General features: G+C 37.6%; 1 protein-coding gene across 1 annotated transcript in view; it reads right to left on the bottom strand.

Annotated features, from left to right (window-relative positions):
- Positions 1 to 26,154, bottom strand: part of LOC144303217 (uncharacterized) — a 51,520-nt gene that overhangs the window by 545 nt on the left and 24,821 nt on the right. The window lies entirely within an intron of this gene.

The raw sequence follows: 26,154 nt of genomic DNA, 5'->3' as shown, positions 1-26,154 counted from the left end.
CAATAAAACTATTATAAAACAAAAGAATCAGGCTGACACTATCCAAATCTAGGGATAAATCTTAATATCACAAATAGAACAACCAAACATATGGATGTTCTGTTATGATGCAATTTAAAGTACCTCTGAAGTATTCTTGACAAAAAATAAAAAGTTTTTTGAGTCTGATCAAGGCTTTAGACCTAAGTTCCAGAGTACTTTTAATTCCAAGGATACATTCTATTTCCACGATGAAGCAATGAGACAAATCCAGAAGGTGGCAAATCCTACCAGGCAACTCTTCTAGCCTTCTCAAGAAATCACTGTCATGGAAGGAAAAGTGTGGATGGAAACAGTTCCAGATTTCATAAGATTTAAGAGATGTAACAAATGCAAAGTGTGGGCCTTGAAGTAGATGTTACTTTCAGTAAATCAACCAGAAAGGACATTTTTTATAAAATTGGAAAATTTAGATATAAAATCAGTATTTTATGATAAAAGAAATATTAATTTTGTTAGGGATTGTGGTTATTTATCCTTAATTATTAGAGATCTCCACTGAGTGAAATGACATAATGTCTGTAATCTACTTTTAAAAAATCAGGGGGTACCTCACTGGCTCAATCGATGGAGTGCGTGACTCTTGATCTTGCGGTTGTGAGTTCAAACCCCACATTGAGTTTAAAGATTACTCTTAAAAAAAAATCTTAAGAAAATAAAACAAAAAATAAAAAATCAGAAAAAATATAAACGAAGCATATATGGTAAAATGTTGACCATTGTCAAATCCAGGTGTGTATATGGGGATCTGTTTTACTAGTTCCTGTTTTCTCAATATGAAAATTTTCATTATATAAACTTTTAGAGCCAGGAAATTGTAACATCTGTAATGATAACCAAAAAGAATTATCCAAAGAGTTTTCCAAGAGATGTTTTTGTTGTTGTTTTTAAAAGATTTTATTTATTTACTCATAGAGGCACACAGAGAAAGAGAGAGAGGCAGAGACACAGGCAGAGGGAGAAGCAGGCTCCATGCAGGAAGCCCGACATGGGACTCGATTCCAGGTCTCCAGGATCACACCCCGGGCTGCAGGCGACGCTAACCCGTTGCATCAGTGGGGCTACCCTCCAAGAGATATTTGAATAAATTAAGGAATATAAATAATACTTAGCAATTCTGAGTTCTATATTAAGCTATCAACTTCTAAGGCAGACACATATATTACAAAATGGCAGCCCAAATATTATTGAATTTTGTACTGCATTTGATAGAACATATTCCTTTTTTTAATAAAGGGAATTGAAAATATATATAACTAAATATTTAATATCTATACCCATATAAAACTTTTCATGCGCATAAATTTAAAAAACAGGAAAAGTTCTTTATCACATTATGATCCCTATGTTGTGATCACAAAATATGGAAATTTTAACCACATATAAGAGTTAGAAGCATATTCTTGAAATTTCAGCAGATGTCAATGACAACAGTAGGAAAAAAGGAACTAGTTCTGAATTCCTGACATATTGGTCTAGTATTCTACAGTCCAGTTGCCTCTCTTGTCCTATCCACTCAAAGATCTCTACCTCATTTCTGGAATTTCTTTTTTTTTTTTTAATTTTTTTTTTAATTTATTTATGATAGTCACAGAGAGAGAGAGAGAGAGGCAGAGACATAGGCAGAGGGAGAAGCAGGCTCCATGCACTGGAAGCCCGACGTGAGATTCGTTCCCGGGTCTCCAGGATCGCGCCCTGGGCCAAAGGCAGGCGCTAAACCGCTGCGCCACCCAGGGATCCCATCATTTCTGGAATTTCTTATCATTTAGATGGTCTAGGAAACTGAGTATGTAGTCAGGTTCTCTCAGCAAGGTCAGAGGCAAATCATAAACAAATGGCTATTTTTTCCTACTTCTGGTCCAGCCATTGTTTGCTACATTCAAATACAGATTTACTGTGAAGCTAATGAAATCTACTTGTCCAAGTCCCTTCTAAATCCTAGTTATTATTCACATAGCCATAAGCTTTTGTAAAATTTAAAGAAGTTTTAAAACACAACTGATAAAGACTTTGTCTTTGTACTCCAACCTTCCACCAAACTATTCTTCATATTAAATGTTGGATAAATAGCTATTGGCATTTCTGGAAGTTGAATTGGGGATACATTGAATTTAGTTCATAAAATAATTTAAGTGGTTCATAATCATGTCTGGGTAAAGTTATTGCTAGTCTGCTGGATATAGGAATGGATTCCAGGAACACACCCACTACCAGCTGTGCCAACTCATGAAAGTGCAGAGCTAGAGGCCTTACCACAGTATGAACATGTCCTAAGCTTGTGGCACTAAAATATGTTGGTAGTGAATGAAAATCAAAGTCAAGAGTGTGATGGAGTCACTGAGGAATGATCAATGCTGCTGCAGTGAGAACAACCCGTTGAGCATGCAAACAGACTACATACTCCAGTAGAAAACAAAGATTATTAGACTGGGTAAAAGAAACAATCCAACTACTCACTGCTCACAAGTACATAATTTAGGTAAAGACACAGAAAGTTTGGAAGCAAAAAAAGATAGAACCAAACCAAGCCAGAGTTAGTATGTGGAAAATTGTTCTAGTCATCAGAAGTGTAAAACTCTAAATGCAAAATTCCCCTTAAGGTGGGAAGGAGTTTAGTGAGCTTGAGAAAAAGAAAGGAGGCCAGTGTGCCTGGTGCAGAGTGAACAATAGGGAAAGTGCCAAGAGATGAGATTGAAGATGTTGGCAGGGATCCGATTACTTGAGGCCTTCTAGGCCATGGCAAGGAATTTGTAATTTATTCTAAAAAGTATTGGAAGATATACAGTGTTTTTAATTTAAAAGAGAGACAAAACCCATTGACTACCTTGAGCTACTAGGTAGCACCAGCTTTGTACCAAGGTGTCCAACAGAACTCACAGGATGTATTCATTTTAAAGAAAATATAGCAATACATCTGTCAGATATCATACTAACTGGTAGCTCCAGATGGTTAACAATTTCAACATTAAGTTGAGCTATATTAATTTGGTGATGTCATATCCTTGAGAATGTGAGTTTTCAGCACAGCTGTGATAAAAACCAAGTATTGCATGAAAAACATTGTGCAACAGGAAACAACCATGGCAGCATGCAGTCCAATTGCAAGGTTTGGGAAATTGTGCAGTGCCCAACAGGTGCACACATCTCATTAGTGATTAACTGCAAATACTTAAAAATGAAGTAAAAATATTTTTCTTGTACATATGTTTACTGTGTTTTCAAAGAACTATTAAGTTGTTAGAATTAAAACTTATGAAGTTATTTGAACCTAACTACTTAATAAATGGAACTATTCCCTTTTTCCAGAGGCATTGTGAAAAAGTCACTGAGACACTAGGGCACCATAATCCAAGTAAGTTTGGGATACATCTTTTTTATTTCTTTCTTTCAAGCTTTTATTTAAATTCTAGTTAGTTAACATATGTATATAGTGTAGTATTAGTTTCACAAGTAGAATTTAGTGATTCATCACTTGCATATAACATCCAATGCTCATCCCAACAAGTGCCCTCCTTAATGTCCATCACTCAATTATCCCATCCCCTCACTCCCCTGCCCTTCAAGAACCCTGTTTTTTCCCTATAGTAAAGAGTCTCTTATAGCTTGCCATAAGAGACTCTTAACTGTTATAGTTTGCCTTCCTCTCTGTTTTTATCTTATTTTATTTTTCCCTCCCTTCCCCATGTTCATCTGTTTTGTTTCTTAAATTCTACATATGAGTGAAATCATATGGTATTTGTCTTTCTCTGATTGACTTAGCATAATACACTCTAGTTCCATCCATGTGTCATTGCCAATGGCAAAATTTCATTCTTTTTGATGGCTCTGAGTAATATTCAATTTTATATATATTCTTCTTTATCTATTCATCAGTTGATGGACATTTGGGCTCTTTCTATATTTTGGCTATCATGCACATTGGTGCCATAAACACTGGGGTGCCTATGCCTCTTCAAATCACTATTTTTGTATCCTTTGGATGTGGGTGTGGAGAAAGGAGAACCTTCTTATACTGTTGGTGGGCATGCAAGCTGGTACAGCGACTCTGGAAAACAGTATGGAGGTTCCTCAAAAAGTTAAAAATAGAACTGTACGACTTAGGAATTGCATTACTAGGTATTTATCAAAGGGAACCTTTGTTTTAAGCACAATTTTAGATTGATGAAGGAGGCCAAGGAAACCTAAGAATGGGGCTAGAAGAATCATTTGCACAAAGGAGTTAGCTGTGGAAAGGAAGAAGTATGTTATTTTCTTCTAAGGTAGGAATAAGTTAGATAAGTAAAAAAGAAGTGAAGGTAAAGGTACAAAGATAAAGACAAAAATGTGATAGACAAAAGAAAGAAGCTAAAGGATTTTCCTCTGTAGGGCCATGATTTTCTTGGAATGATCTGCAAAGAACAAAGGAGTTCCTGTGGGCTTTAGAGCATGAGAAAGATTGGGTAGAGAAGACAGAGAAATCTCCACTTTGAGGTACAATGTAGTTTGATTTCATTTTTCTCTGATTATTTATTAAATATAGAAATTGTACTGGGCAATGCTATTTTTTCTCTTTCTTTAGCTATTATTTTTTTCCTAGAAAGAAGATATGCCCATTTTCAAAAAGCATTTATAAAAATTTTCATAATACAGAAATTTGAGAATAGTAATAATGAATCCTGATACACACATCATCTAGATTTAACTGTTAACATTTTGCCAAATTTGCTTTTTTTTTTTTTCTAGAGTATATTAGAGCAACTTATAGTCATCATTGTATTTTATATCTAGGCACTTTAGTAAGCATCTCTGAAATATTAAGACATTTTCTTTTGTGCTGTCAGAGGATGAGACCATTACTCAACATTTGAAACCCAAAGCTTTATCTATCACTTAAGTAAACAAGTGGTATTCTGGGCAAGGACAATTTATCTGGGTAGAACAGATTGCTGATCCTATGGAGGGTTTAGAGGGGGATGGAGTTCAGAGATTAATGGATGTTTGGGGGAATAGAGGGATTGGATTTTCAGAGATGTGGAAGTTACTCCAGTGAGGCTATTGCTGATTAGGTGGCATTTGGAGCCCTGTTCTTTGGAGTAACTCAATTGACTGATTTTCCAGAGCAAGAGACTGTCGCAAATGAATTAGATTACAAATTGAATTGAGGCAAATGGTCATTGTCAGACTAAATGGATGTAAAACTAGTTCTGGTGGTTGTTACCACAATTATAGAATGATCATTTACTGTGGTGCCTGGGGGGCTCAGTCGGTTAAGCATCTGCCTCTCGATTTTGGCTCAGGTCATGATCTCACGAGATCATGAATCTAGCCCAGCATCAGGCTCTGCACTCGGTGCAGAATCTGCTTGTCCCTCTACCTTTGCGCTCCTCCCCTTGTGCCCTCTCTTTCTCTCTAAAATAAATAAAATCTTAAAAAAAAAAAAAAAACAACAAACCTGCCATTTACTGACCAAGCAGGTTTAGAACCATTTGTGGTGGCTGCTTATTACAATAGTTAGGGTACAATCAGTCTTTTCTCAGGAACACGGGAATTTTTTCTATTCTCAGTATCATTATTACACCTAATATAATTAACAATAATTCCTTAATATCATCTAATACAGTGCTATATAAAATGTGACCCATAAAGTAAGTGGTGTGAGTCCATAAATTATTACCTGACTGTGAAGAAATGAGTAAAGAAATTAAAAGTAAGCATTTGTAAGGATAACAATTTCATGGGAGTTTTTCCATCTGATGACTAATAATAATCATAGACTTTGTTGTACATCTTTCTTTTACAGTTGATCCTTGAACAACATAGGTGTTGGGGCACAAAGCTGTGCAGTCAATAATCCACATATAACTTTCGAGTCCTCAAAAACTTAATTTACTTAAGTAAATTTAAGTAAATTTACTTAATTCTACTGTTGACTAGAAGCTTCATATGTCAATGAACACATATTTTATATGTTATATGTATTATTATCATATTCTTACAATAAAGTTAAAAAATGTTTTTTATAAAATATTTTATTTATTTGACAGAGAGAGCAGGAGCAGGGGGAAGGGCAGAGGGAGAGGGAAAAGCAGACACCACCCTGAGCAAGGAGCCCTATGCCTGACTGGATCCCAGAACCCTCGGATCATGTGACCTGAGTGAAAGGCAGACGCTTAACCAGACACCCAAGAAAATGTTTTTAAGAAAGTCATTAAAAATCACTTACAGAACTGTATTTACAAAAAAAAAAAAAAAAAAAAAAAAAATTCTACAGAGTAAAGACCCACATAGTTCAAAGCTGTATTGTTCTAGGATCAATTGTACGTCACTTTTCTAGCAATTAAATTTTATTTCATTTTTATTTTTTTATTTTTTTTTAATTTTTATTTATTTATGATAGTCACAGAGAGAGAGAGAGAAAGAGAGAGAGAGGCAGAGACATAGGCAGTGGGAGAAGCAGGCTCCATGCACCGGGAGCCCGATGTGGGATTCGATCCCGGGTCTCCAGGATCGCACCCTGGGCCAAAGGCAGGCGCCAAACCGCTGCGCCACCCAGGGATCCCCTTATTTCATTTTTAAAATGTAGTGGTCTGCAGTAAATTGGGTAAAAAATTTCTTCACTACACTTGAAGCAGTAGTGATCTCATACCCAGCCCATATTTAAATTTTCCCAATTGTTCCCAGTGTGTCTTTTAAGGTTGGTTTGCTTAGCCCATTTCCTTATTATGTTGCTTAAGACTCATAATCTTGGAGGTGCCTGGTGGGCTCAGTCAGAGCAGCATGCAACTCTTGATCTCAGGGTTGTAAATTTGAGCCCCTCATTGCATGTAAAGTTTCCTTAAATGAATAAACAAACTTAAAAAATAAGACACTTATAATCTAGTGCATCCTTCTAGCACCACTTCCTTTTTCATGCTTTTGACTTGTAAAGAATCCAGGCCAACTGTCTTAAAAGATTACCCAACCCACTTTGTGGTTTGATTGCTTCCTCAATGTATTTTTTTCCAGCCAATAGCTTGCTTTTTCATTTTCTTAATATCTCTTGAAAGGCAAGATTCCCTTCACCCTTTTAACCCAACCCCCACTCCCTGCCTCTGGCAATCACCAATCTGTTCTCTGTGTCTGTGAGCTTGCTTGACAGAAGTTGTTTATTGTTTGTTTGTTTTTTTCTTTTTTTAGATTCCACATATATGTAAGATTATACAGTATATATCTTTCTCTGGCTTATTTCACTTAGCGTGATACCCTCAGGGATGTTGCAAGTAATAAGATTTCATTCTTTTTTTATGGTTAATATTCCATTCTCTATTTTTTTTAATGCATTCATCCATTGATGGACACTCAGTTCAATATCATGGCTAACATGGGGGTGCAGATATCTTTCTGAATTAGTATTTTCATTTTGTCAGATAAATACCCAGAAGTAGAATTGCTGGATCATATGATAGTGCTATTTTTAATTTTTTGAGGAACCTCCATACTGTTTTCCATAGTGGCTATACTAATTTACGTCCCAACCAACAGCACAGGACGGTTTCCTTTCTCTGTGTTCTCACCAACACTTCTTATTTCTTTTCTTTTTTATACTATCTACTCTGACTGGTGTGAGGAGATATCTCTTTGTGGTTTTGTGGTATTTCTCTGATGATTAGTCATGAGCATCTTTTCATGTACCTGTTGACCATTTGTATGTCTTCTTTGGAGAAATGTTAATTCAGATACTATGCCCATTTTTAAATCAGGTTGTATTGTTTTGCTGTTGAGTTTTATGCGTCCTTTATATATTTTGGGTATTAACTCCTTATCTGATATATGAATTGCAAGTATTTTCTCCTATTCAGTGGGTTGCCTTTTCATTTTGTTGGTAGTTTCTACTGCTGTGCAGAAGCTTATTAGTTTGATATAGTCCCACTTGTTTATTTTTGCATTAGTTTCTTTTGTTTTTGGTGTCAAATGAAAGAAATCATCATCAAGACTGATATCAAGAAGCTTACTGCCTATGTTTTATTCTAGGAGTTTTATGGTTTCAAGCCTTACATTCAATTGTTTCACCTATTTTGAGTTAATTTGTGTGTATGGTATAAGATAATGGTCCAGTTTTCCCAACATCACTTACAAAAGAGGTTGTCCTTTCCCTATTCTATATTTTTGCCTCCTTTGTCATAAATTGACTGTATGTGTGAGTTTATTTCTTGATTGTGTTCTGTTCCATCAATGTATCTGTTTTTATGCCAATACCATACTATTTTGAATACTATAGCACTGTAATATAGCTTGACATTAGGAAGCATGATGTCTTCACCTTTGTTCTTAAAATGAAAACAAATTAATACAATTTATAAGAGCATCAAAAAACAGCAAATATCTAGAAATATATCGAATGAAATGCACAAGATCCTTCTGCTGAAACTGCAGTACATTACAGAAAGAAATTTTAGAAGACTTAAGTAAGTGGAGAGGAAGAGCACGTTTGTGAATTAGAAGATCAATACCGTTAAGGTATTGGTTCTCCCAAATTAACCCATAGATTACATGCAGTCCTAAAAAAAAAAAAAAAAAAAAAAAAAAAAAAAAACCCTGCAGCCTCTTCTGAAGAAATTGATAAGCTTAGTTGAAAATTTATTTGGAAGTGCAAGGGAATCGAATAACCAAAATCATCTTGGAAAAAAACAAAGTTGGAGTTCTTACACTTCCTGAGTTTGAGACTTACCAAAAGTTGTATAATCAAGACAGTGTGATATTGACTTAAGGATAGATAAATATCAACAGAATAGAGAATCCAGCAAAATACCCAAGGTGCCAAGACAATAGAAAAATGAAACTCTTTTTAACAAATGGCTCTGAAACAACTAGATATGAGTGTCATAAAAAGTAAATCTTAACCTTATCTCACTCTATACACGAAAAATTAATTCAAAATGAATTAGAGGGATCCCTGGGTGGCGCAGCGGTTTGGCGCCTGCCTTTGGCCCAGGGCGCAATCCTGGAGACCCCGGATCAAATCCCACATCAGGCTCCCGGTGCATGGAGCCTGCTTCTCCCTCTGCCTATGTCTCTGCCTCTCTCTCTCTCTCTCTGTGACTATCATAAAAAAAAAAAAAAAAATTAAAAAACAACAACAACAACAAAAAAAAACAAAATGAATTAGAGAGGGTACAGCTCAGTGACAGGGTATTTGACTGCAAGTCAAAATGTATAATAAACCATATGAGAAAAACTGGAACTATGAGGCCTGCACTATTCAATACAGCAGCCACTAGCCACATGTGACTTGAGCACTTTGAATATGGTTAGCTCAATTTAAGATGCGCTATAAATGTAGAATATACACCAGATCTCAAAGCTTCTGTATGAAAAAATTATAGTGTAAAAATCTCATTAATCAATTTTTGATAATGCGTTGGATACATGAATTGAATAAGATATATTATTAAAATCAATTTCACTTATTTTGTTTTACTTTTTTTAAAAAAGAAACTACCAGGACATTTAAAATGACATATATAGGATATAGAAGCAATGATACTCTGGTAGTGATGGGCATGTCTAATGCTCAGATCCGGTTTTTTTTTTTTCTTTTTTAAGATTTTATTTATTTATTTGACAGAGAGAAGGGGGGAGAGAGAGAGAGAGAGAGAGAGAGCACGCACAAGCAGGAAGAGCTGCAAGGAGAGGGAGAGGGAGAAGCAGGCTCTCCACAGAGCAGGACTCAATCCCAGGATCCTGGCAGATGCTTAATTGACTGAGCTACCAAGGCACCCTCAGAACTGGTTTTCTAATGCCATTCTTCAATAAAAGAAAACTTCTGCTCCTTGTAGAAGCGAGGGATTCTAAAACCGAGGCAGGAAATTTTCAAGATAAGCCTGGAATTTTATAGCATTTAGAAAGTAAGAAAATGCTCAAATCAAAGAAATTTTTAAAAAACCTAACCTACCTTGATGGGACATACCAAAGGGGCATAGGAGCCAACTCAAAGAGCTCCACTGGCCAAAGCTGGAACAATTTGAGCAACAAAATAAAGTAGTATTGGATTATAATCAGAAGTAGAAAATAAATATCTGGGAGTCCCTACTGATATAAACAATTAATTGAATGAATGAATGAATGAATGAATGAATAAATGGGAGAGATGAGACAAGTTTCTTTTGCAGAAGAAGTCAATATAATTCATGCAGATACCTACCCTCAAGGAGAGGGAGCATGCATGACTCCCTGCTCCTTAGATATGGGCTGCGCATAGTTATTTATGAAGAGTGTATTCACATAAAAGTGAATGAAGTACTGATGGGAAAACATGGATGTGCCTTGAAAATACTATGCTAAGTAAAAAAGTCAGAATGAAAAGGCCATATATTGTATGATTCCATGGATATGAAATGTCCAGAATAGACAAATCCACAGAGACAGAAAGTAAATTAGTGCTTGCCAGGGACTGGGAAAAGGGGGATATTGGGAATGATTGCTAATGGGCACAGAGTTTCTTTATGGGTGATAATAATGTTCTGGAATTAGTGTTGATAGTTGCAACAGTAAGTACACGTCCTAAAAACATCAAATCATACAATTTAAAAGAATGAATCTTATAGTATGTGAATTACTTCTCAATTTATTAAAAAGTTTTAGAGAATGGCCAGGACTCATCTTACCCAACTAAAAATACGCTTTGGTGGTGGGCCCCAGGCATTTGTATTTTTAAAAAGACTCCTTCAGGGCAGCCCTGGTGGCTCAGTGTTTTAGCCCTGCCTTCGGTCCAGGGTGTGATCCTGGAGACCTGGGATCAAGTCCCACCTCGGGCTCCCAGTGTGGAGCCTGCTTCTCCCTCTGCCTGTGTCTCTGCCTCTCTCTCTCTCTCTCTCTGTGTGTGTGTGTGTCTCTATGAATAACTAAATAAAATCTTTAAAAAATAAAAAAATAAAAAGACTCCTTCAAGTAGCTCTAGTGGGTGGCTAAAGATGAGAACTACCAGTTTAGACCAAAAGTATTCACCACCAGAGCACTGGAGGTTAAAAAAAAAGGGAGTTTGCCAGCAAAAAAGTTGAGGGAGGAATGGCTGACAGAAGGCAACCAACAGTGTCAGCCACACTGTGTAATAACTTGGATTATGTTTCAGGTAGAATTTCTCTCTCCACAGGAGCTGAATATTTATTAAACACCTACTATTTGCTAATGCTGAGTGCATGGTGGTGAACAAAACATGGTCCCTGCTTAGTCCCATGGAGCTTAGTCATGGGGATTAGCTGTTCTAGTATACAGAAGTGTTGCTAAGGTAAAGAGGCAGCAAAAATTCAGGAAGTGAGAGGGTTGAGGGTGGGTATGTCCAAGGTAGTGAACAAGGGACGGTCTGGGGCTCATTCTTAAGGCTTAGGACCTTCACATACCAGGCCACCTTCCCTCAGTATGCATGTGCAAGGAAGTCCTGAGATGGTACTATAATTCAGATTACAAAATTAAGATCTAACCTTCTATAGTACTCATGGACATTCTCTTTAAATTAATTCCATAGGGAAATATTAAGTTAAAGGAGTTTTGCAGCCTTTTGTTGGTATGTAGAATTCTATGTGTCATCTGTTTTTATGACTGCTTGGAATTTGCCTGTCTCTGAGGTTGTCCTTTATACTTCAAATATTTATTATGACCATTTATGTAATCATTAAAGAAGACAAAGTAGCAAAGATAGGCTTATATTTGGTAGATTCTTAGAAAGCTTATGACAACTACCTACATAGGATTAGCCATCCGAAGCAAGCTCCCAGATGAAACTCATTTCTTTTTTTAAAAAAAGATTTTATTTATCTGAGAGACACACAGAGAGAGGCAGAGACACAGCCAGAGGGAGAAGCAGGCTCCCTGTGGGCAGCCTGATGCAGGACTTGATCCCAGAACCCCGGCATTACAACCTGGGCCAAAGGCAGATGCTCAACCACTGAACTACCCAGGAGCCCCTCAGAAAAAACTCATTCATTCACCAAATATTTATTAAGATTCTACGATGGAAATGTGGGTAAATATGTAACATATTGGTTATTGACATTATCTTACATGATAGAATTTTATCTATATTTCTAGACTTTAAGGTTATCTTCTGTATCTCCTTCCCTGACCACTTCCCTGACCTCATTTCCAGACGCACCTGAATGACCCACAAACATCTCAGGTCCCGAATGAAACTACTCGAGCTCCTTCTACCCTCATTCCTCCTGTATCTCAGACGATGTTAGCCAAGTGTCCACTGAGGCACTGAGGGTCATATGTGACTCCATCCTCACACTCCATGGCCTACCAATCATTTTCATTCTCTTTGTCCAATCCATCTCCCTCTCCTCTATCCCCCCCCCACTCAATTCATACTTTTGTTAATTTAGTATTTTTTGACCATATACCATGTAGGTTTTGGAACAAAGTCTCAGTGAACAAAAAGTCAGTGAACAAAACCAACAAAGCTCTTGCCTTCATGGAGCTTACGTTCAACTGGAAAGAGAAAATAAATATAATAAATAAGCAAAATATACACCATTAGAAAGTAACTGGTACTTAGGAGAAAAAAGAAAGCAGGGAACCCTGGGTGGCGCAGCGGTTTAGCGCCTGCCTTTGGCCCAGGGCGCAATCCTGGAGACCTGGGAACGAATCCCACGTCGGGCTCCCGGTGCATGGAGCCTGCTTCTCCCTCTGCCTATGTCTCTGCCTCTCTCTCACTGTGACTATCATAAATAAATAAAAAAATTTTTTTAAATTAAACAAAAAAAGAAAGCAGGAAGAGGGGTATGATGTGTAGGGGTGAGACTGAAGGGCTTCAGTGGAAAGGTAACCTTTGAGTGAAGACTTAAGAAAGAAATGAGGGAGTTAGTCCTGTGGCTATTTGGAGGACATCTCCACAGGAAAAAGTACATGAAAAGGTCCTGGGGTAGGACTGCACCTCGTCTGTTTCAGCGTGGCAAAGAGGCCAGTGTGGCTGCAGGAGGGTGAGCAAGGGAGAGAGGAGTAGAAGGGATGGAAAGAAGTGAGTGACTTAATAAAGACAAGATCCTATAGGTCACAGCAAGGAGTTGAGGTTTTGTTCCAAATGGGCAGCCATCAGAAGGTTTTGGGTAGAGGAGCGACAGAATCTAACTTTACTATTGTAAAATAAAAGGATCACTTCAGTTGCTACCTTGAAAACAGACTGACAGGCAGCCTGGGTGGCTCAGCGGTTTAGTGCCACCTTCAGCCCCGGGCCTGATCCTGGAGACCCAGGATTAAGTCCTCCGTCGGGCTCCCTGCATGGAGCCTGCTTCTCCCTCTGCCTGTGTCTCTGCCTCTCATGAATAAATAAATAAATAAAATATTAAAAAGATAAAAACTTAAGAAAAAAAAGAAAGGAAAACAGATTAAAGTGGGGAAAGAATAAAAAGAAGAGAAGCGAAGCTATTTGAGTAATCTAATCGGGAGCTGATGGTGACCCCACACCAGTGTAGGAGGAGTGGAAGTTATGAGAAGTGATCAAATTCTAGAGCCAACAAAATGTGATGATTAACCAGATGTGGGGTGTGAGAGAGAGGTCAAAATGACTTTAACACCTGGAAGGATGGAATTGTCATTAGTGGAGTGAGGGAAAATCGCAAGGGAAACGTGTATTAGTGGTGGTGAGTAACTTTCAGGATCTCAGTTTTAGACATATTAAACTTGAAATGCCTAGTAATTATCCAGATGGAGAGGTCCAGAAAGCTGCTAGATAAAGAGTTTGGAGTGCCGGGGAGAGGCCTGGGCTGGAGATACACATTTGGAAGTCAATTAAATATGAATGGCATTTAAAGCCTTGAAACTAAATGAAATCATCATCTCAGGGAGGGTAGGTTGAAAAGAGAAGAGACCCAGTTCAGCCTGGGGGCCTTCAAACAGAAGTGAAATAAGCTAGAACCAGAAAAGGAGATTTAGAAGGAGCAGTCAAAAGGATAGGAAGAAAGCCAAGCAAGTGTGCTGGGAACAAAGTGAAGAAAATATTCTAAGAAGAAAGAGAGTGATCATCCAAAACAAATGTTGAATGAGGTCAGAGAAACTAACTTAGGATTTAGTAGTGTGGAGGGCTTTGGTGACTTTGAGAACAGTCTCAGTTTGAGTGCTGGTATCCAGCCTGATTGGACAGGTTCAACAGGGAACAGGAGGAGAGAAATTGGAAACAATGAGTAGAGGCGTATCTTCCACTGAGTTTTCTTGTAAAGGGGCAAAGGAAAAGGAGTAAGAGCTGGAGAGGGAGTTGAAGTCAAGAGAGATCCTTTTAAGATGGAACAAATAGTGCATATTTATTTGTACATTGATGGGAACAATCCAATGGAAAGCAAAAAAAAAAAAAAAAAATTGATGTAGGACAGAAAGGAAAGACTTGCTGGTACCTATGTTCTTGAACAAGTGAGAGGGTTAAGATCTAGCCAGGGCACAGTCCGTAGGCTGGCCATGCATGATCACTCCATGCACTGTGACAGGGGCGAGGCCTGGCACATGAGTGCAGTTGCCAGTGGATGGGAGGTGGTAGATGCTTGTGGAAGCTCTCTCCTGATTGTTCAAAAATTTTCAGTGAGTAGGAACGAAAGTCATCATCTGAGAGTTGAAATAATATTGCTATAAACAATTTAGTTCCTGCCTTTTTTTTTTTTTAAGATTTTATTTATTTATTCATGAGAGACAGAGAGAGAGGCAGAGACACAGACAGAGGGAGAAGCAGGCTCCCTGCAGGGAGCCTGACTCGGGACTCAATCCCAGGTCTAGGGATCACACCCTGGGCGGAAGGTGACGCTAAACCGCTGGGCCACCGGGGCTGCCCTAGTTCCTGCCTTTTGAAACACATTTATATATCTTTCTGTTGGGAATAAATCTAGAGATAGAAATGTTGGGTTGGATAGAATGCAAATGGAACCATATAGGATTTTAAGGATTATTTTTTTTCTGATTTTATTAATTTTTTTTCTTGTTTTTAAGAATTTTTTTTTTCTGATTTTAAAAGTAGAAAACACAAAATTGTTTAAAGAAGCAGATACAGGGCAGCCCAGGTGGCTCAGCGGTTTAGCGCCGCCTTCCGCCCAGGGCGTGACCCCGGGGTCTCCAGATCGAGTCCCATGTCGGGCTCCCTGCATGGAACCTGCTTCTCCCTCTGCCTGTGTCTCTGCCTCTTTCTCTCTCTCTGTGTGTGTCTCTCATGAATAAATAAATAAAAGCTTAAAAAAAAAAAAAGCTGATACAAGTAAAATCCATAACCACCACTCCTGGAAAAAAATGTCATTAACATTTTAATATATTTTATTTCAATATATTAATTTTTCAATGTGATTAATATTAGGAGGAAAGTAGAAGTCAATTTTATATAAAGTTTGATTGCAATGATAAAAATATGCTTAGAGGAAAAAGGGCCAGAAATATAACATGCTAACAGTTTCTATTAGTAAAAATAAATGCAACTTCTCTTCTTTATCTCAAAAAATTTCTGCAACCTGATATTTTTAATGAGAAAAATTAACATAAAAATTGTAATAGAGGCAATTTTTTGAAGCAATCCTCAAAGAAAACTTCTAGAATTACCATACAGTTGTACTGACCTAGTTAGTATTTTCTGTAACAATCCTATCTCTTTCCGTTCATGTGACATTGGACATCACTTTAAAGGATTCTGTTTACCTGGAAAGTACTTTTGAAATAACAGAAGGTACTTTTGGTCTCCTCGATATTCTACCCAATATTTAGGAAATACCGCCACCACGTGGCTGGTAGGAATTTAGTTTCAGTTCCTGTTTTCATTCTGTATGGAAAAGTCGGAATATACCAGACAAAAGGTGTGTGGGGGTGGATTTGAGGAAACTGGGCGGTTGGGTTGAATTAGGAGCATTAACTTAGACAATTGCACATGAATATGGAGCCAAATAAGAAAGATGAAATCCCAAATAGGAGGGAAGCTGAAATGGAAATCTTCAAGAGACTGACTTGTACATCTAGTAGGCTGAGTAGTGTGTCCTGATTCTAATTTTAGAATCTATCCTAAGGAAATAATCATAGCTGTATAAAAATATAACAATGTTGCAAATATTTGATGCTGGTGTTTATCATGTTTGCTTTGTAAAAAAAAAAAAAAACAAAAAATGTAAATTTCCAGTGACTGAGGATTAATTGAAAAAGTGATACATCTTTACAAGTAACAATTCCATGTTTTTCATCACAAGCATCTTTGTTGTAGCCATCTTTGCTGCAAGCATTTTTTTAAATAAATTTATTTTTTATTGGTGTTCAATTTACCAACATACAGAATAACACCCAGTGCTCATCCCGTCAAGTGCCCCCCTCAGTGCCCGTCACCCATTCACCCCCACCCCCCGCCCTCCTCCCCTTCTACCACCCCTAGTTCATTTCCCAGAGTTAGGAGTCTTTATGTTCTGTCTCCCTTTCTGATATTTCCCACACATTTCTTCTCCCTTCCCTTCTATTCCCTTTCACTATTATTTATATTCCCCAAATGAATGAGAACATATAATGTTTGTCCCTCTCTGACTGACTTACTTCACTCAGCATAATACCCTCCAGTTCCATCCACGTTGAAGCAAATGGTGGGTATTTGTCGTTTCTAATGGCTGAGGAATATTCCATTGTATACATAGACCACATCTTCTTTATCCATTCATCTTTCGATGGACACCGAGGCTCCTTCCACAGTTTGGCTATTGTGGACATTGCTGCTTAAACACCAGGGTGCAGGTGTCTCGGCGTTTCATTGCATCTGTATCCTTGGGGTAAATCCCCAACGGTGCAATTGCTGGGTCATAGGGCAGATCTATTTTTAACTCTTCGAGGAACCTCCACACAGTTTTCCAGAGTGGCTGCATCAGTTCACATTCCCACCAACAGTGTAAGAGGGTTCCCTTTTCTCCGCATCCTCTCCAACATTTGTGGTTTCCTGCCTTAATTTTCCCCATTCTCACTGGTGTGAGGTGGTATCTCATTGAGGTTTTGATTTGTATTTCCCTGATGGCAAGTGATGCAGAGCATTTTCTCATGTGCATGTTGGCCATGTCTATGTCTTCCTCTGTGAGATTTCTCTTCATGTCTTTTGCCCATTTCATGATTGGATTGTTTGTTTATTTGGTGTTGAGTTTAATAAGTTCTTTATAGATCTTGGAAACTAGCGCTTTATCTGATACGTCATTTGCAAATATCTTCTCCCATTCTGTAGGTTGTCTTTTAGTTTTGTTGACTGTATCCTTTGCTGTGCAAAAGCTTCTTATCTTATGAAGTCCCAATAGTTCATTTTTGCTTTTGTTTCTTTTGCCTTCGTGGATGTATCTTGCAAGAAGTTACTGTGGCCGAGTTCAAAAAAGGTGTTGCCTGTGTTCTTCTCTAGGATTTTGATGGAATCTTGTCTCACATTTAGATCTTTCATCCATTTTGAGTTTATCTTTGTGTATAGTGAAAGAGAGTGGTCTAGTTTCATTCTTCTGCATGTGGATGTCCAATTTTCCCAGCACCATTTATTGAAGAGACTGTCTTTCTTCCAATGGATAGTCTTTCCTCCTTTATCGAATATTAGTTGCCCATAAAGTTCAGGGTCCACTTCTGGGGTCTCTATTCTGTTCCACTGATCTATGTGTCTGTTTTTGTGCCAGTACCACACTGTCTTGATGACCACAGCTTTGTAGTACAACCTGAAATCTGGCATTGTGATGCCCCCAGATATGGTTTTCTTTTTTAAAATTCCCTTGGCTATTCGGGGTCTTTTCTGATTCCACACAAATCTTAAAATAATTTGTTCTAACTTTCTGAAGAAAGTCCATGGTATTTTGATAGGGATTGCATTAAACGTGTAAATTGCCCGGGTAACATTGACATTTTCACAATATTAATTCTGCCAATCCATGAGCATGGAATATTTTTCCATCTCTTTGTGTCTTCCGCAATTTCTTTCAGAAGTGTTCTGTGGTTTTTAGGGTATAGATCCTTTACATCTTTGGTTAGGTTTATTCCTAGGTATCTTATGCTTTTGGGTGAAATTATAAATGGGATTGACTCCTTAATTTTTCTTTCTTCAGTCTCATTGTTAGTGTATAGAAATGCCACTGACTTCTGGGCATTGATTTTGTATCCTCCCACACTGCCAAATTGCTGTATGAGTTCTAGCAATCTTGGGGTGGAGGCTTTTGGGTTTTCTATGTACAGTATCATGTCATCGGTGAAGAGGGAGAGTTTGACTTCTTCTTTGCCAATTTGAATGCCTTTAATGTCTTTTTGTTGTCTGATTGCTGAGGCTAGGACTTCCAGTACTATGTTGAATAGCAGTGGTGAGAGTGGACATCCCTGTCTTGTTCCTGATCTTAGAGGAAAGGCTCCCAGTGCTTCCCCATTGAGAATGATATTTGCTGTGGGCTTTTCGTAGATGGCTTTTCAGATGTTGAGGAATATTCCCTCTATCCCTACAGTCTGAAGAGTTTTGATCAGGAATGGATGCTGTATTTTGTCAAATGCTTTCTCTGCATCTAATGAGAGGATCATATGGTTCTTAGTTTTTCTCTTGCTGATATGATGAATCACACTGATTGTTTTACGAGTGCTGAACCAGCCTTGTGTCCCGGGGATAAATCCTACTTGGTCATGGTGAATAATTTTCTTAATGTACTATTGGATCCTATTGGCTAGTATCTTGTTGAGAATTTTTGCATCCATGTTCATCAGGGATATTGGTCTGTAATTCTCCTTTTTGGTGGGGTCTTTGTCTGGTTTTGGAATTAAGGTGAGGCTGGCCTCATAGAACGAATTTGGAAGTACTGCATCTCTTTCTATCTTTCCAAACAGCTTTAGTAGAATAGGTATGGTTTCTTCTTTAAACGTTTGATAGAAGTCCCCTGGGAAGCCATCTGGCCCTGGACTTTTGTGTCTTGGGAGGTTTGGGATAGAGTTTGAGTATAAAGCTAATAGCCAATGAAACCTCCATAAAACCCAAAAGGACAGAGTTCAGAGAGCTGGTTTGGTGAAATGTGGAGACTGGGGAGAGTGGTGGCACTGGAGAGGGCATGGAAGCTCTGCACTCTTTCCCCATACCTTGCCCTATGCATCTCTTCCCTCTGGTTGTCCCCGAGTTATAATCCTTTTATGATAAACTGATAATCTAGTGAGTAAACTGCATTCCTGTGTCCTGTGAATGGCTATAGCAAATTAATAGAACCCAAGGAGGGGTTTGTGGGACCTCTGGTTTATAGCTAGTCAGAAGCACAGGTGACAACCTGGAGTTGCAATTAGCATCTGAAGTGGGGTGGGGTGGAAAGCACAATTTTGTAACACCAAGCCCTTAACCTCTCGGATCTGCCACTATCTAGGTAGATAGTGTCAGAATTGAGTTGAATTGTAGGACACACAGCCAGAGAATTGCTTGGTGGTGTGGGAAAAAGTCCCCATACACCTTAGAATTGGATGCAGAACACTTAACTAGTCATTTCCTTATGAATTTACTTATTAGAATTAGAATTTCTCTTAAGTTATGGTAGCTAGAATTGAAAAGTGTTCCCTGGATACAGCCTGAATCAATGCACAATAGAATAAATTTATGCTCCTACTAATACTGCAGTTTTTACAAAACTTTATATTCAAATGGAAATTTTGACAGATCAGATTTCTCCAAAACTATACTTGTGGTTAATTTTTTTTCAACCTATGTCTAATTCTCTATATTTATATTGTTGGTTTGGCTCTGTGTTTTAATCTGCTTAAATTATTTTGCATTTGATTTTGTTATTTCCCACATCAGTTATTCTTGCCATCTGTGTATTTGGCAACATTCAGTATCTTCCTCCAAACATTTTAGATTAAGGCAGAAAGAGGGACTGACTCCCTATGACTCAGGTGGCGGGAGCACCACTGACCCACACTTATTGGATGCATCCTGTAGGTGATCCTTTTGGCCAAGGAAACAGGAAATCCCCCACACAAGAACTGGAAGTGGCAGGAAAGGGGGACTTCAGATAATTCAACTGAAACTCAACAACTGAGATACTCAAAGCATATTCTTCAAGACGTAGATGCCTGAGATTTTTTTCCTTAAAGATTTTATTTATTTATTCATGAGAGACACACAGAGAGAGGCAGAGACATAGGCAGAGGGAGAAGCAGGCTCCATGCAGGGAGCCTAATGTGGGACTCAATCCCAGGACCCTGGGATCACGCCCTGAGCTAAAGGCAGACACTCAACCACTTTGCCACCCAGGCGTCCTGATACCTGAGATTGAATTGTTTTAAGAGAGGATGTGTCAGTATTAAGGATATGGAATTAGCTGTGCAGAAACAAAGGAAGATCCCTGAGGTAAAATATTGGTCCTATTCATCCAGCCTTATGTCAAGCCACTTAATAGAATAGCTCTGTGAGAGGTGGATATTTGAATCATCTGACAAACTCCTTTTGTTCTATTTGATTCCAGACTCAAGCAAAGACTTTCTGAAGATTCAGCTTCCCATATAATTGACCCACAGGGAGAAAATAGATTGGTCAGATTGACCCCACTGTCTGGGCCACCAGCCTATTATATTTTTCACTGGAAGTTAATAAAGCGGCATGTGTTTCAACAAAATATATAGCCACTGATGTTCCAACAAAGGATATATTCATCAATAAATTATATAAACTGCTATATTAATACAGTGAAGCTCTGCTTAGTAGTAAAAAAAATGATGAATTGTTGGTATATGCAATAGTATGAATGAATATCAAAATATAATGTCAAGGGATCCCTGGGTGGCTCAGCGGTTTAGTGCCTGCCTTTGACCCAGGGCATGATCCTGGAGTCCTGGGATCGAGTCCCACATCGGGCTCCCTGCATAGAGCCTGCTTCTCCCTCTGCCTATGTCTCTACCTCTCTCTGTGTGTCTCTCATGAATAAATAAAATCTTAACATATATATATATATATATATGTGTGTGTGTGTGTGTGTGTATATATATATATATATATATATATATATATAGTCAGTAAGAAACTAGATACAAAAGAATCCATACTGCATAATACCACTTATGTAGAGTTTAAGAACAGATAAAACTAACCTGTGATGGTAGAGATCAGAATAGGGGGTTGTCTCAGGAAGGTGGAGATATTGTCTGGAAAAGGAGAATGAGGGACACCTGGGTGGCTCACCCGTTGAGCGTCTGCCTTAGGCTGAGGTCGTGATGCTGGGGTCCAGGATTGAGTCCTACATCAGGCTTCCTGTGGGTAGCCTGCTTCTCCCTCTGCCTGTGTCTCTGCCTCTCTCTCTCTCTCTCTGTGTGTGTCTCTCATGAATAAATAAATAAATCTTTAAAAAAAAAAGGACGAATGAGAAAATTTTCTGAAATTATGGAAATAATCTATATCTGAATCTGATTGTTGGTTATATAAGTGTATACATTTTTAAAAATTCACCATGCTATACAGTGAAGATGTGTGCTTTTTTCTTTACATAAATGTATTTTAATATAATATTGTTAACATTTTAACAAGCACCTGTGTTTTTTTTTTAAGATTATATTTGTTTATTCATGAGAGACACAAAGAGAGAGGCAGAGATGCAGGCAAGAGAAGCAAGCTCCCTTCAGGGAGCCTGATGCGGGACTTGTTTCCAAGATCCTGGGATCATGACCTGAGCCAAAGGCAGTTGCTCAACCACTGAGCTACCCAGGTGCTCCTAAGTATTTAGTTTTAATTATTAGTGTCTTATGGATTTTGAAGGCATGTAGAGATTGAGTTTCTGAGCTGGCCGGGTGAAGGTCAGAGTTTCAGTGATGGATTTACCAAGGGATCTTGTCATTTTGTAGAGGCCCCTGGGACCTGATTTCAGTGTGATAATCCAATAAGGATTTTGTCAAATTTCTCACTGAAAGAAGATAAAAGTTGTCTGTGGCATTAATTATATTATTCAAAGTAGATGTTACATAAATCTGACATCTTCTGTTCTCATTGAGCACTTACTGGCTTCTGATAAATATATTCCTTTAAAAAATTGCCACAGGATATGTATGTCTCATTATCCATTGAGGAAATTCCCAGATTTATTGGTGTGTAGTGTTTGGTATCCCACTATTCTTTCTAGAAAATTAAGATAGCATTTGCCTGCATTAAACCCGATGGCACTTCTCACTAAGAAGCAAGTTTGAGTCAGAAAATGTATTTGCTTTTTTTAGAGAGAAATGTCCTAGAGAAGATCATTAACAATCCGAAGAAGAACTTTTTTTGAGGGAAGCAAACAAGAATAGTAATCAGGTTTTTTTTGTTTTGTTTTGTTTTGTTTTGTTTTGTTTTTTGCTTCCAAGTTAGACCTGGTTTGACTCCTACCTCACAGATAGGTCACCTTAGGCAAGTTCCTTTGCTTTTCTAAACCCCATTTTCCTAATCTGTGCAAGGGAATTGCTATAGTGATGATGAAATTTATATAAAGCACTTAACACAGCATCTGACACATAGCTATCATCATCATCACTGTTAGTGGGAATACTAGCTAGTCACACATGAATTGGCTTTCCAGGGCAATCAATATTGTGAATTTCCGTAGAGTGCTTCATAGGTCCAAAACTTGATCTTTCTGCCAATTTGGTGACTGGGTTCAGAAAGATCAACTTACATACACACCAATTCACAGGAAACCCGCTATTTATGTAATCACAAAAAATAGCTGCAAGAGTACTTTCTTTCTATATGTAATTGGGAAGCCAAACTATCTGTGAGGGTGATAGATGTATAGTCCTCAGTGCTTAGTATAAATGATCTCCATAGATAGTTGATCTTATTACCTGTTCATCTTTATAATGTAATTTTCAGGGGAAACCTTATCTCTAGGCTTTGGGGGGTACATTGCTGTCTTTAATTGTTCAGACTTTAATTTTTTTTTTAATCTCTGAAGATCTGAATTTTGAAATGGTTCTTACAGGACTAAAATCAAAGACTGTTTTTTTCTGGAGGCTCCAGGGGAGAATTTGTTCTTTGACTTTTTCACCTTCTAGAGATTGCCCATATTCCTTGGTTCATAGCCACATCATCCTGACCCTGCTATCATTTTAACATCTCTCTCTGTCTTGGACCTTTTTGCCTTTCTCTGTCTTATTTTATATGCCTGAAAACCTTGAATCATGAAAAAGATGAGCAAAGAAACAAACAGCCAAACAAAAAAACTAGGTCACTGTGACTTGACATGCTTGTAAGCAATGACATTTTGTTCCTACTGACCTATATATAAACCTCCAATCCTAAATAGCATCATTTCTCTACAAAAGGCTACCTCCACATTTCTTAAGCACTATAACATAGCTAAAGAGCAACATGATTGTGTCTGTCATATAATCTCCTAAATCTACATTTGTGAAATAATATTTATTTATTTATTTATTTATTTAATAAATATTAAATAAATAAAATAAACATATTTATTTAATAAAATAAATAAATAAATATTTATAAATATTTATAAATATTATAAATATTTAAATTTAATTTAATATAAATTTATTTAATATTTAAGTGTTTAATATTATAAATATTTATAAATTTATAAATATTTATAAAAAAATTTATAAATATTTATAATAAATTATATAAATAATTTATATTTATTTAATAAATATTTATTTTTTATTTTTAAAAATGTTATTTGTTTGGGGCACCTGGGTAGCTCAGTTGGTTAAGTATCCAAATCTTGGTTTCAGCTCAGGCCATGATCTCTTGGTTGTGAGACTGAGCCTCACGTGGAGCTCCATGCTCAGCATAGAGTCCACTTGGTTTTCTTTTCCCTCTCCATCTCCCTCTCCCTCCTCCTCTTCCCTTACCTATCCCCCACTCTTTAAAATAAATAAAACCTTTAAAAATGTTACGTGTTCTTTTAAATTCTATTATAATGAACGTACAAATAGTAAATTAGCTTCAGGTATATAATAGTGCTTCAACAGTTCTATACATTCATTACTCAGTGCTCATCATGATAAGGATACTCTTTAACCCTCATCAGCTGTTTCACCCATCCCCCTACCTCTCCCTGGCAACCATCAGTTCTCTATATTTAAGAGTCTATTACTTTGTCTCTTTTCTTCTTTGTTTTGTTCTTAAATTCCACATATGAGTGAAATCATATTGTATTTGTCTTTTTCTGACTTATTTCACATAGCATTATACCCTCTAGATCCATCCAGGTTGTTGCAAATTGCATGATCTCATTCTTTTTTATGATTAATATTCCATTGTGTATATATGCCGCAACTTCTTTATCCATTCATCTATTGATGAACACTGGGTTGCTTCCATATTTTGGCTATTATAAATAATGCTGCAATTAGCATGGGGGCTCTGGCCCCCACAACCCCCTAAGTGAGAGTTCCCTGGGATCCCCAAATTGCCTAAGGTACACATACTTGGGTCCCCCAAACACCTAAGGTAGAAATCCCAGGACCTTCAATATTTCCAAAGGTAGAATTTGGAGAGGAGAGTGTTGCAAAAATCACTAAGTTTACTTCTCCCTCAAACACCTAAGGTCTAGTTTTCTGCCCCTTTCTTCCCCTACTCCCCATGAAATATCCTAAGCTGTAGTTGCCTGGACCCCCTACATTTGCCTAAGGTGAATTTTTTTGAGCCCCAACAATTAATCAACTAAGCTAAGTATGTCCTGGCTCTCCACAAAATCACCCAAAGCTACAGACTCCTGAGCCTCCACAATCAATCTGGCAGCATTGACTTGGATCCAATCACCTAAAGTTCAGTCTCCTGGGCCCCTCAGTTACCTAAACTAGAGATACCTGGGCCACCACATCATCTAAAGCAGACCTCACTGGGCCTCCACAATCACTTCTATAGAGTTCCTATATTTACAATTCCTAGGGTAGTGTTTCTTGGGGCCTAATAACACCTAAGGGAGAATTGCCTAGGCTCTACACAATCACTAAGGTATGGTTTCCTTGCCTCCAAAATAGAGTTTTCTTAGTACCTTCAATCACTTAAGGTAGATACTCCTGGAACTCTACAAACATACCAGGTAGAGTATTTGGGGCCACTCTATTCACATAAGGTACATTATCTTGAACACACACACTCAAATAAGACAGAGCTCTAGTTACCACGCCCTGCATCACCTAATAAAGAGATTCATGAGCACACACAACCACCTAGGTAGAGTCCTGATATTCACTATGCCTTTGTAGGTTATCTTGAAATCTGGGATTCTGATACCTAGCTTTTTTCTCTTTCAAGATTGCTTTGGCTATTTGGGGTCTTTTGTGTTCCATTCACATTTTAGGATTATTTGTTTTAGTTCTGTATAAAATGTTGTTGGTATTTTAATGGGGATGGCATTGAACTTGTAGATGCCTTTGGATAGTATCAACTTTTTAGCAATATTTGTTCTCCTAAACCATGAGTTTGGAGTATCTTTCAATTTGTGTCATCTTCAATTCCTTTCAATAGGGTTTTATAGTTTTCAGAGTACATGTCTTTCACCTCTTTTGTTAAATTTATTACTAGGTATTTTATTGTTTTTGATGCAATTATAAATGAGATTGTTTTCTTAATTCCTCTTTCGGCTATTTTGTTATTCATACATAGAAATGCAACAGATTTCTGTGTATTGATTTTATATCCTGAGACCCTCCTGAATTCATTTATCTGTTCTTAGTAGTTCTTTAGTGGAGTCTTTAGGGTTTTCTACATACAGTATCATGTCATCTCCAAGGAGTGAAATGTTTTACTTCCTCCTTACCAGTTTGGATACATTTTCTTCCTTTCTTTTTGTCTAATTTGTGTGACTAGGATTTCCAGTACTATGTCAAAAGAAGTGATGAGAGTGGTGGTGAGAGTTGTCTTCTTCCTGATATTAAGAGAAAAGCTCTCAGTTTTTCATTGTTGAGTAGGATGTTAGCTCTGGGTTTTTCAGAAATGGCCTTATTATGTTGAGGCATCTTCCTTCTAAACCCACTTTGTTGATAGTTTTTATCATAAATTGATGTTGTATTTTGTCAAATGCTTCTTTTGCATCTACTGAAGTGATTTATAGCTTTTGTCTTTTCTCTTATTGATGTGATTTATCACATTGATTGATTTGTAAATATTAAACCACCCTTGTTTTTTTTATTTTTTATTGGTGTTCAATTTGTCAACATACAGAATGACACCCAGTGCTCATCCCGTCAAGTGCCCCC

The sequence above is a fragment of the Canis aureus genome, chromosome 32 (assembly GCF_053574225.1).
Source record: "Canis aureus isolate CA01 chromosome 32, VMU_Caureus_v.1.0, whole genome shotgun sequence".
Classification (NCBI taxonomy): Eukaryota; Metazoa; Chordata; class Mammalia; order Carnivora; family Canidae; genus Canis; species Canis aureus.
This window is presented reverse-complemented; position numbering and strand designations above follow the sequence as displayed.